This window comes from Hyalella azteca, unplaced genomic scaffold (assembly GCF_000764305.2).
Source record: "Hyalella azteca isolate HAZT.00-mixed unplaced genomic scaffold, Hazt_2.0.2 contig16069, whole genome shotgun sequence".
Lineage (NCBI taxonomy): Eukaryota > Metazoa > Arthropoda > Malacostraca > Amphipoda > Hyalellidae > Hyalella > Hyalella azteca.
Genome location: NW_025945896.1, coordinates 98,874 through 112,540, shown reverse-complemented (window position 1 = coordinate 112,540; position 13,667 = coordinate 98,874). Strand labels below are relative to the sequence as shown.

Genomic DNA, 13,667 nt, shown 5'->3' with positions numbered 1-13,667 from the left:
GAAAGATTCTAAGAAACTTTGAAGCATCGCTTTGAGTACAGAAGAAAACGGACAATTTACAGGGATAACATTCTTAAATGTCTCACGAAATTTTATTCATTCATATGCAAAAGGATTTTAAGTGAAAATAACGAATGCTAGTAAGTAAGCTTTTTGAAAGCTGTAACTGGTATTAATTAATCATTTAAAAGGGTTCAGTTTTAGTATCTTGTAAGACCAGTATATATAATTTAATGTTATTAATTTCGAATATGCATTTCTAACTCAGATAAGAACTCACATGAATTAGGTACTGAAAACTGGAAATTGCGATCAGTATAAAACGATCTGCCGGGACAAATTTATTCAGTAGCAGTATTCTCAAAAGGAACTTGGACTTTGGATACTTTTCATGATAGATTTCAAGTCAAACGATTGTGTTTGTGCAATGAAACTTATATTTTGAGTAATGCTGGCAAAATATAGATGAAAAATTAATTGCAAATTTGATCAAATAATATGTACTCAATATGCTCTTCATAAGAATCAATGGGAATCTTTTGACGCTTGCAATACATAGGACCCACAAGAGAGACCAGTCTTTTGCTGGGGCGTTCCAGTTTAAATTTAAATTGTAACCATTGTTCAGTTTACAGTTCTGAAGGCATATACATTCGTTAAAAAGCTTCAAAATTGGAGTTATATTGGGACAAATATTAAAACAATAATTTGAAACGGAAGCGTCTCTAGGCTTCGAAGACCGAGTGATTTAGCCCTAGTAGATGTGATGGATGTGAGAGATCGTTTAATTTCATAAACAGCTAACAAGGTTTTTAGTTCAGTACAGCAAGCAAGTACCATATACGTTTAAAGCACGAAAAACATGTTCAGGCCAAATTAGATTCAATTCGTGGGATTTGTAACGAATATAGGAATATATTAATATATTTAATAAATGCACTTTAATTTATTTAGGCAACTGAAGAATATGTTTGTGGGCTGCAACCCCCAAAAATGGGCTTAATGAAACCACTGATTTGTAGCAAAAAATTTCACTAAACTCCAAGTAAAAAAAACAGAACCGAGAATTTAAAAGGAATTCACAAGCCGTATCAAATCTCAAACAATCAACCAAATATCTCAAGCCGTCCTAATTCTCGGCCAGAAAAGATCTTCTCATCATCCAGTAATGATATAAAAGTACGCATTTCTTGTGAAGAAGCGCCTCTTTTGACTGGAGAAAGCAGCGTGGGTGTGACTTCATATCCTTGAACGACCCTCGACTCAAATTGACGCTGCGGCCTGCGCCTCGAATTAGCAAAAACTGCACGTCCTACAACGTGGCTTGAATAGGGAAGCAATACACGAAGAAATTTAAGTATATAGTTTCGCTATGGTAGAAGTCTTTTACATAATTGTGAATAAATATATTAAACATTACTTACTTTTTATATAATATGAGACAACAAACGATGGCCGTCTAAATGCCAGACTCGAAAATCTGTCTAAACTCGAAAATCAAGAAATCTAATTGTTAGCAAAGCGCGAATAATTACAGCAAATCGGATGCTTCATTGTGATGGAAATAAAATAATCATGTTCCAACTGGAGCGTAAAGAATGTATTAACCACCTTGAAATGACATTTATACAGAATAGAAAAGATTCAAACCGTTATCTGATCGCCGCTATATGGATACATGCTGGCCGCAATTGAAAGGTTTGTTTGCATTTTTTGTACCTTCTCAATGCTTGCGCGTAGAAAATGCAAGAAGCTGTGTAATTAAAATTAGGCTAATATGCGAGACGTAGTAAAATTTACACCACAATAAAATGCGAACCAAAATCAAATTGAATCAGCGCTAATGTCCATGTCCACTGCACCACCCAACATCCGCCACACAACGACCATATTCACCACTGCCACAGATGTATGTAGGTTAATGGTAGCATCATCACCTACGCTGCCGGCACGCGGCATGCGAAGCACCTTTACATCAAGCGTCGATGGCAATAACAAGTAGCTTCTTACGTTAACAATGACAACAAAACGGCCAAATAAATATTGCACGCAAGTCTCTGAAGTTTCTCTTTACTGCCAAGTCTCTTTTACTGATTATAGGGAAAGTTGAAAGTGGAGAAAGTGCCCAATCAATGCATTGAATTTTCAGCGAAAAATAGGGCATGCAGAGAAAAGTTTGAATACATTTAGGAATGTCTTCATATTTATGAATGTAAAAGATATAAGTACTAACCATAACGATAAACAGAGAAAAGTAGATTACCAAAATAAATCTTTTAAATTATCCGATTTCCATTTATCAGTTCCCTCTTCATTCCTGAGACAAAAAAAAAAAGAAAACTAAGATCCGTTGAAAGATACACAATACGAGGGTGCTTCAAAAAGTTCGTTGAAAAACATCAGTTTGAAAAAATATCAAAGTCACAAGGCTTATTTCGTACATATACTCCATCTAGGTCAATACATTTCTGTGAACTCTGATACCAGCCCATAAGTCCATCTGTTTAGAAATGAGTCATGCGATTTGAACAATATTTTGGCAGCTCATTTTGCTGCCTCAATTGATTGAAACTGGGTGAATTTCAACGATTTTTTTCCCAGTTGGGAAATATGAAGAAGTCGGATGAGGCAAACTCGGTCCTATGAGGTGGATGCCGAATGATTTTCCATCGAAATTCGCGAAGCACAGCTCCTGTCTGCCAAGCGCTATTTTCGTGGTGGAAGAGTGCACCCCGATGCGGCTTCCCAAAGCGCTTTTCGGCGATTTTCCCGGAAAATTTCATCTAAACTTCTTCATAGTAAACAGCTGTAACATTTTTCTTGCTCTCGAAGAAATCAACTAACAAGATCCCCTCTGCATCCCAGAAAACCTTCCCTCTTGAAAGCTCAGATTTTTATTTAAAAATCTGACCCTCACTTTCTCCCTGAGCAGCCCCTGCTTCGATTGAGTTTTGTACTCGAGATTGTGCTGGTAGAGCCATGTTTCATCCACGGTCTCAACACGCGTAAGAAAAAGTTCAGGGTTCTTATCCAACTTATTCAAAATTTCCTTAGAGGGATCGGCCCTTGATTCCTGCTGATCTAGGCGCAACAGCCTGGGAACCACTAACGGTGTTAACTTTTTCGTAAATTACAGTTTGTAACGCATCAGATCCACATTGTCCTGGGGTATTATCAAAACCTGTATTAGGGACTGAGGGCTTGCTCAGTCCCGAACTGCCCATCAGAATTGTGTATGTGAAACTCGCGGTGATGTTGAATTTCTCTGCTACTGATTCGGTCGTTATTTGCCTATCTTTCTATGAGATCAAAATTGCATCAATGTTTTCCCAACAAACTGATGTGCGTAGCCTGACTCTGCAGGGGTCATCTTTGGTCTCATTTCTTTTGATTCAGGAATGACTAATCCATTTGCAGGTTGCTGATTTTTTTCGAGGCACTAACGGTCTCCATAAACGTATTCCAGGGAGTTAATGATTTGGCTGTTCTTCCACCCAAGCTTCACCATGAATTTTATTTTGGACCTGTACTTAATTTTGGCAGATGCCATGTTGCATGAACGGTTGTTGCTTTTAAAACAGCGTCCCGTGCTTGTAACATTAATTTAAGGGTTCACGTGCATGAGAAGACGTTAAAAATCATTGATACAGGATCGCTATACTGTATTGGCATCCTATTATTTTCATAAAATTTTTAGTCATGTCCATTTTCCACGAACTTTTCAAAGCTCCATCGTAATAGATCATCAGGGATGTCACAGAACCACGTAATTGTTTCCCGAGCATCATGAATGCTGCTACTGCGTATCATCGGCGACTTTACTGAGTTGTAATACATTGTACGAAAAATCGCACTAAAACTGTCTAACCAGCATTTAGTTGCCTGCCGGCACGGAAAAAACACCGTGTTGCCGTTTTTCAAATTTTACACAATAAATCAGGGCCACATTAAAACACGGCGAAACAGTTTATTTTCACAGCGCGAATAGCCACCAAAACGCCTGTCACACCGTTTTTTCTCGTATTTTCGAACAGTATAGTTGGCACCGATGAAGTGTACAGTTCATTTCGCACATTAAATAAATAATGTGCGTTACAGACTTAGATAATATACATGCCAACTAACCATCAAAGAGTCCCCGATTTCTTTTAGGGTTACAGTAAAGCTTTCGCTAGAATCTCATTGATTGCGACTTTCGCTTCGTAAGCGACGGAAAGATAACTGATTATGTAGAAAATATCTCGTCATCGGCATACCGCGCACGTAACATATCGCAATTACCCATCGACGGTAACCTCGAATACTTAATATTGGAAACCCCAACCAGTCCAGTTAATGCATAAAACTGGATACTAAGAAAGTATTATGTTATTGATTGAATGGATATAAATGATTAGCAAGCATTTAATTGAGTATTACAATAGAAACTCAATCTCAGATAATTTTTTAGGACAAAGTAAACATTTAACAAGAAATGTGAGAATGCGGAGAGATCCAGAAAGTCATCCAGAAAGTCAGTCAGTTGAACAGCTTCCGATTTATACAACATACTATATAAAAATAAAAATAAAATTTTGTCAGATAGTTTAATATACTCTTACTCATATTAATATCGGTAAAATGATCATATATAAAATTTTCAATCTTTTCAACAAAATATAATGAATGGTGCCCTGTAATTTGAGTAAATTGTCCTTATACTCATGATTTTTAGGTTAGGAATATACCACCAGCAACTATAAACTAATTCTTCCGTGTTTAACATATTAAACACGCTTCTGAACATTTTCAACATGCTTCTAAACATATTATACACGCTAAATTGATCTTAGTCGCACCGACCGTATTTAGTTTTTTCTAAATTACTGTGTGAAACGTATCAAATTCACATTGCCCAGGGACCGTATTATCAAAACCCGCGTACGGCTGATTTATAGCTCTTCATTGGTGGGTTTAGCTTGAAAAGCCGTCATTGATTGGCTGAAAGAGTTCCAAACTCTAAGCTATTTTACAACACTTCTTTGACAATACGGGTCTAGAACCGCTAAGTTTAATTATTTGTTATTTTATTATTATTATTATATGTAATTATTTTCGTTTTGATAGTGAAAATAAGTCATGGTACCAAAACAGTTACTTCAGCTCACTCAACGAGTAACGCTTGAATGCTCAGAGCTTCAAGGAATTTTGTTAGCAGGAGTGGATTATAGCAATTAATTCAGACCCTGTAAAGGGAGTCCTTAAAAACCGTTCGCCGAATGAACTTGAAACCTAAACCATAACTTTTCACCTGTTAACAATAGCCACTGCATGTTCAGCATCCAGGTGCCAGCATTAGGTGCTGACCAGTAGCAGGTGCCAGCACTAGGTGCTGACCAGTAGCAGGTGCCAGCACTAGGTGCTGACCAGTAGCAGGTGCCAGCACTAGGTGCTGACCAGTGGCAGGTGCCAGCACTAGGTGCTGCCCAGTAGCAGGTGCCAGCACTGGCTGTTAACATTCTGCATTGACCAACACTCGCCTGCAGTGGCCCGATGGTCAGCATCTCCGTCGTGCTGCGTATCGGCGGCAGGTCACCGGCGCGGGTATATAAGGGGCAGCGGGGGAGGGAAAGTTGACAGACGCGTTGTGAGGGCGGTAGGCGTAGGTCGTGATACGCTGTAGCATGGGCACTACGAGCTTGATTTTATGTTACAATCAATGAATTAATTGAACGTATATTCGCTGGTGAGCAGAAAATAATCCATTGAAGAGGACAAAGAACACTCAACATGGTAGGTTTGCATCCTATTTATACTTTTACTAGTCTCTACATCTTTTCCGAGTCACTGTAGCAAAGTTGCGATTTCTCTCATTAACACTAAAAGTATCAATAAAGTAAAAATAGGCAAATCAATTTTATAAAGTGTTCACAGTATTTGCGTATATAACGTCCTTGAATGCAAAATGAATTGACACAAATTTAAACTTCGCAGCAATACAATAAAGCTCAAAGCTTGAACTCATAACATTCCTCTGAACTCGTACATTTAACTAATTATTTTAGAATGCAAATTTTCAGGAAAGACTCGGCAAGCGTGAAGTAATCCAACTCGCACGCAAAACAACGATCGTTCACTGCCTGCTATATATGCACACAAACGACAACGCACACACATGCGTAAATTTTTGTGTAAATACTGAAGTATAATTTGTAAATACATTTACACAGTATATACGAATGTGCAACACATTTGCACATACGCAAATACTTATAAACACAACGCTTTACTCCAGACCATTACATTTGTACTCAATCTGGTGCCCTTGATGCGTCTTGTAAAGTGAAAAATAGTTGTACTTAATAGTAAATATCTATATTGAAACCAATACAAAAAAAAACAATAATGTTTTATGTTAGATAATGGTTTATATCTTTTTTAACAGTTTTGAAGATTTTGAGAGCGGTTGTCATACTCAAATCGTTCAAAATAATAGCATCATATTTGTTTATTGAATAAGTTTACTCGATTTTAATGATCATGTACGTTTTTTAAATCGTTTTATTAATTGATTTAGAGCAATTTTGCAATAATTTTAAAATACTAATTTTTAAGATCCAAGTAAATTATACCTGACAATAATTGCTCATGTTGATCGTAATTGAAATACAAATTCCTCTCTATAAATCGTTTAGTTAATACTTTGCCACATTCAAAATATCGATATTTGCTAAAATGAAATTTAATCTTTTCCTTCAATTGTTACAAAAATATTGACATTATCTCGGAAAATTAATATATAATAATTATGAACTAAATTCCTAAACCTATATCATATATATAGAATTATCACTATCATGTTTTTAGTTAAAAATTGATGTTATTTCTTTACAGATAAGCATGAATACAATGAGCGTGATGATCAGTATATTACTGCTATCACTGGCCCTTCACGCTTGCCATGCAGAAAATAACAGCACTAACACAACTGACGTCATCTCGAATCGCGCTGATGGTGTGGTCAGAGAGCAGATCTTACCTTTGGCAATTCCACCACTGGATTTAAATAAACTTCAACAGGTAAAATAAAAATTTTTAGTTTTATTTTTTAACGCTGCTGATTGGCAATCCCACCACTGGATTTAAATAAACTTCAGCAGGTAAAATAAAATTTTTTTTATTTTTATTTTTTTAACGCTGCTGATTGGCAATCCCACCACTGGATTTAAATAAACTTCAACAGGTAAAATAAAAGTTCTCATTTCATACGCCGCGCATAAAAAAAATTGAAATTGAAATAATTTACTTCAAATGGTATAAGCGATTGAAGAATTTCTAGTAGCCCTTCCTGATTTTAAATCAAGTTGCACACGTAATGCAGAAATTATTTTCATTTGATGCTATTCTTAATAAAGATATAATCTGCTACGCAATTAAAATTCCAACTGAACAACTACATTATATGATGCCATTCTTTATCTACTGCACTGCTAATCAGCAAGAATTTAAATCAACTAAAAACGAATTTGATGTTAATAAAAATAAACATTGATAATAACCGATTAATGCAGTGAAAGGTAATAATTTAGTATAATAATATAAGTTATTATATTACATTATTATTATTATATACTATATTATATTATAAAATAATATTAATAATATAATATATAATTATATTATATTATTGATAATTGTTATATAATTAATTAATAATTTAATTTTCTTGTCCCTGTCCTGCAGGCAGCCAACACTGCAGGGGGACTAGGCTGGATATTATGCCCAGCCATCCAGGGGCTGCTGGACGCGTTCGACAAGTTTAAAGACAAGGCAGTGCTGGGTGTTGTGATCGCCATACTCGTGCTCGAGATTATTGCTGTGGCGCTCGTCGGCTACTTGATCAGTGAGTGGAAATCTTCAGAGAAACTCAATTGTAAATGTATTTAATCATCAATAATGGTACAGAGAAACTAAATTTTAAGATATTTAATCATCAATAATGGAACAGAGAAACTCAATTTTAATGTATTTAGCCTTCAATTATGATATTCGATCAATTTTAATGTATTTAGCCTTCAATTATGATATTCGATCAATTTTAATGTATTTAGCCTTCAATTATGATATTCGATGCATGTTCATTGAATAGCATTATAGATGATGCACAATGCTGATGTACAGTGTCATTACTCTACCCGAGGCTAGAATGTTGTATTCAAGTGTCTGAAAGCAGAGTATAAGTGTATCTCGGAAGCATAGAATCATTTTGTACGTTCTAATTGGCAAGTAAAACAACCGCAACGTTACCCACCTGTCACTACCATATCAATAACAGACCTCGGCACAACCATTACTATTTAGTACATGTAACAGTTGACTTACGTACGGTTGATTTAACAGTAAATTCATCAGTACGTTCAAATGCCAGTGCAAGAAAAAAATTAAACCATAAGTATTGAATGTGATGAAAGTCGTGTGCAGCTTTTATGATCAAATTTCCAGTTAATAGATCTCTCAAAATACGTAGTGCTGATTTTCGTTATAGTTAAATTACTTACATATTTCTTGGTAGTTTTTAATACCTATTCATGTTTCTTTTATATAAAAAATTTATACCAATAATTCACTGTGTGGTCTTCCAATGTCCCGTACAGTTAACAGCAAAAACAGCGCCGAAACGACACCAGAGTTCTACGCCGCCATCCCGGTACCCGGAGCTGGACTCGGTGCACAGCGCCGTAGATATGATCCCCACGCACCCTCAGAACTTTCCATGGATAAGGCCATGGAAAACTTATCTAAAGCACGTGATGCATACACGTAGTAGGGCAGAGGAAAAATGATTGAAATCCTTGAGTTATGTGGTATTTGGTGTTGAATCGTGAAAGTTATGTAAGTATTTAGATCGTATTTATTATAGAATAGGTCAATATCGGTGTTTTAAAGTTTAAACCCACTTGTATAAAAGACATAATAGCAGAGCGTATGATAGCACTTATTAAATACTGATGAAACGAGAATGTCTATACTGTTTAGCTTGAACAACTCAATTGCTCATGTTCTCGTCATTTAAAAAAAAATAATCAATTAAAAGCACCAATTAACTCGTTCCGTTCTGCCAACGAAATCGATTAGCGGGAAACAAATTTTCTTGCAAATTTATGATGTATAACATGTACGCGACGATAAAGCAGCATAGAAACGCATTATTTGTGCAGCTACGGACTGTTTCTAACCGCCAAGCCCACATGCCTGCATTTATTAGATTCAAATACGACTTTTCTTCATTAATTGAAGGATATAATTTCATCTTCAGTCCTAAGTACAACACGCTTCCAATCCGGTGATGTCTGGCCTTGCGTAATACAGCGAGAAGAAAGGAACGTAACCAGCCATCGGATATGGACAGACATCATAAATTGAGAAATCAGGCTGAACGACATCCTCTTCACCAAAAAGTTTCAATTTCTGACGACTTACCTGCATCGTTTCTACTGACGCTTCAAATGCTGACAGCAGACTGACCTGGACCATTTTTCTGAAGCGTCAACTGCTGAAATCTGGCTAATCTAAACCATTTTACTAAAGCTTCAACTGCTAACGACTGACTGACCAGAACCAATTTGCTGAAGCTTCAACTGCTGACGACTGACTGAGCAGAACCATTTTACTGAAGCTTCAACTACTGACCTCTGACTGACATGGATCATTTTACTCATGCTTCAAGGACTGATATTTGACTGACCTGGACCATTTTACTTAAGCTCCAACTGCTGACGTCTGACTGACACACTTCATTTTAACAGGATTTGAACATGATGTCTTTTGACTGAACTGTCACTCAGGGCTTTAAAACAATTCCAATAAAACCGAAATTTAGATACTGTGGCCAGCCGTGATGTTATGCCGTGTTGATTAACTAGAGCTGTAGCACTGTGTGATTTATAACTGTTACTCAATATGTATTAGAACTAACATGATATGTGTTTTTAAAACGTTGCCTTGTGGGTAATAGAAAATCATGATGTACTAAAGTTGTTGGTATATGTGTAATAGAACTTCTACTGTGGTTGTACTAGAATTGTACAACCACAGTTAATAGGAATGCGACTGTGGTTGTTCTAGAGTTTTTGCTATATGTATAATAGGAATGTTACTCCGTTTGGCTAGAATAATTGTTGCTATGTGCGTAATAGGAATGCGATTGTGGTTGTTCTAGAATTTTTGCAATATGTATCATAAGAATGTTACTCCGTTTGACTAGAATTGTTGGTATATGTGTAATAGGAATTTACAACGTTTGTAATAGTATTAATGCTTATTGTGCAAAAGAACTGATATTATAGGAGTACCAGAAGTGCCGCGATGAGTATGAGTTTATTGTGGTAGTACCAAAACCGTAACTACCACGCAGTAAACCAAGCGTAAATGGTAGCTACGTCAGTAATAGTTTCCAATGGTTGCAAACAGTTATTTACATTGTATAGAACATAGGATTAATCTAGGCAATCGCAGGTAAGGTAAAAAATGAATATTTATTGAAAGTCGTGATTTTTATTCATGTGAGTTGGTTTATGAATATCATGAATTAAGTTCATGATTTCTGTTAGATGAGAGTTTTTCCATCCGCTACAATTTTCATACAGTTTTTCGCTAGGAAACATGAAACAAGTTTCTGTCTGACTTAATTAAGAAGCATGCCGATTTCGAAAAAATTCCTCATGATCGAGGTAGACAAAAAAAATATTTTTGGTTCACTGTCAGATCGTAATTTTGTGAACAGTTCTTTTTCATAATAAGTGTTTTTTCCTAATCATTGTTTTGGCACTTCATGATTTAAACGTGGTTTTACCGCAACCAGCTAGCTACATTCTTTGGACTGATGACTTTGCTAAGCATCATAAACAATATTACATTTTTCAGCCGGGGAATACGGCACCGACTTCGACCAGAAGTTGATATGTTGGCCGACGTATGAGTTTCGATCTTTTCTTCTCTGTAGCTGGTAATTAAGTTAATTTTATGTGTGGAGCAAGCGTTTTTCTAACGGTAGTTCAATAGAAATGTGGTACATCGTACTTTCAAATTACCAATCAATACTTTCAAATGACTGAAATACCGGTCTTACTGTCTGGAGTTTTTCGAACTGTATAGACTATTTACTTCGATAATAATTTGTTGATGCCATTGGATGTTCTCCCATGCGATGTCATATCAATCAAGCAAAAATCATTGTTCATGAAAGAAGGTCATAAAAGTAATGCAAAATTTTGATGGCAGGCCTGTCATGCACATTGGACGTTAAGTTCACCGATCAAATTTGATTCTTCACTTAGCTGAATGCTGTCACAAACATGATAAAACTTTAGAAAAATAATACTAAGCATATGACTTTGATGTAGAGCCAAAAGCAATGATGAAAATTTACCGAAATTTAACACAGAAAAATTCGATTGAAATTGGATTGAAAAATTAAAGTCCAATTTCGCCTTAAAAATTTATAGTTTTTTGTCTGCATCTAAAGCGTCTATTTCGTCTGCAAAAAGGAGCGCCGCTAGTAGGCGATAAGTGGACGAGTTAGCATTTCTGGTGATTGCCTTTCGTTTGCCGTGTCGCTGTAGTCGATCAGATGGAGAATATCGAGATGCATTACCTCTGTGGTTTGTCTTCTTACCTGCTCGCATCTTCTATTTCAAGCGAATCGATCAATTGTGCTATTGAATTATTTTGAGAGCGTGAAGTGAGATGTTCGTTCCCATTCGTGGGTAAATTTTCACTATCGCTCAATGGACTTTGGCGAGAAAGAAAAGGTTCGTCGAGTAATGAATCTGTTTCGTGATTGAATTCTTTTGTAGTATAAGACCTCTTATGTATTTCATCGATGAGTGGGAAAATAGGAGTAGTCGTGAAGAAACTCGTGTCCTCACCTCTTCCTCCCCTGAGTGCGTCAAAGGGAATATCTTGCATTCCGCCACCAAAAGGCCACTGAAGTAATGGTGGAATTAACGTATTCGTTTCTCCGTTCCTCTCCCTAGTAACCGATGCCTGCATGGGCTCATCGGGAAACCTTAATCTCGGTCTAGGTTTGTGATTAGTTGTACCAAAACGGGGTCCAACCAGCAAGTCCGGGACGACATTGTGGGAGCTGAAGCCATTGTTGTACGAACCTAACCAAGGTCCTGTGAATAATTGAGAATTTTCATTCCTCAGTCCATTGGCGTATGAACCGAACTTCGATTCGTCAGACGGTGGCGAAGCGATTGAACTCAAATCATTTAGGTGAGAACCTAATCCCAATTCATCAAAGTACGACTGAAAAGCATTGAAATTTAAACCATTTAGTTGTAATCCTGGACCAAAATTGGGCAAAGGCCCTGAAAAGTGAGGAAAACTCGATTCCTCGGAAGGCAAAGGTGCGGGTTTGTGCTGTAAAATTGGTCTTGCAGCTGTTGACTCATGGATCAAGTGTTGTTGTTCCTGTCGCCGGAGTTGTTGCTGTTGTTGCAGCAGAATTCTCTGCAGTAATTGTTGCTGCAGGATTCTCTGTTGCTGTATTATCCAGCCCACAAGCAGAGGCTGTAAGATGTTCAAGATAACTCCTGACAGCAGAGATCTAGATCTTCCTCCTCGTTCGTGCACCAGTAGCTGCTCAGGCACGGCCAACCGGGCGGAGCGGACCGATGCATTTTTGAAGTTACTTTCTTCGAGTGGAGATTGTGATGAAAGTTCCGGTGTTGCAGGAGAATCATTTGCGTGCTCATTGCTTGTATTTTCACTCTGCAAAACATGCAGAAATGTATCATCAATATTATAAATTATACAGTGAGTTTTGAAAAAATCGAAGGTTTCGCCTGACAACAATAATTTAAAAAAAAAACATGAAACAAAATGCGTAAAAAAGTAATAAAATTGTGCTGCAGAGGCTTGAGAATTAAAATTGTATGATGCACGCACTTCCATTATAGGACTCAGCCATGTTCAATGGCCGTGTTATAAAACTTGAGACCAGCCAACCATATTCTTAAGAGTGCAATCTATCAGCTATTGGGCTGTATTCAATACATTAAGTAAGAGAGTGGTCACTTTATTACGTAAGAGAGTGGTCAGTTTAAGTGACAGTAAGTCACTAGGGAATAAATTGACGATTGCACCACAACTTTCATACGCAATTTCTAGTGAAAAGTTTTAATATATTAATGTCAACGAATACGCATATATATGCAATATTGTGGGGGTACATGGGAATTATATCACTGCCTCACCTTCACTGCTGCGGTGAATAACAAAATGAAGAAAATAATTTTCATTTTCGGTGACATTCTGCGGTGGATGTTTCCAATATTCTAACTTGAATAGCGTAATAAGTGCGTGAGGTCTAATTTCCTGGGAGTTTTCTCTTAATTTTTTTTTCTCTCAATCTCGAATAAATGCTTCAGCAGGCATTGACGATTTCGAAAATTTATTTTTTGTTGAAAATTTTAAGCTTTTTATGAGAAAATACACACTTCCAAAACTAATGAAATAAAAATTAATGACAGTTTTGTCAGATGTTCTTATATAAAAATTTAATTTTTCTATTTTCATTTAATTTCTTTTTCCATGAAATTGGCCATCTCCTTCTATAGGTTAATCTGCATAATTTTTTTCATTTCGAAGAGGGAGAATATATTCGTCTACAAGATGAATAA

The 13,667-nt window shown here is 36.5% G+C and overlaps 1 long non-coding RNA gene across 1 annotated transcript; it reads left to right on the top strand.

The window, feature by feature from the left end:
• The first annotated feature begins 5,628 nt into the window (after window positions 1–5,628).
• On the top strand, window positions 5,629–12,817 carry LOC108675925. Its single transcript, XR_001931148.2, has 4 exons — window positions 5,629–5,772; window positions 6,874–7,059; window positions 7,723–7,882; window positions 8,634–12,817. It is a non-coding gene; the product is annotated as an uncharacterized LOC108675925 (long non-coding RNA).
• The last annotated feature ends 850 nt before the right edge of the window (window positions 12,818–13,667 follow it).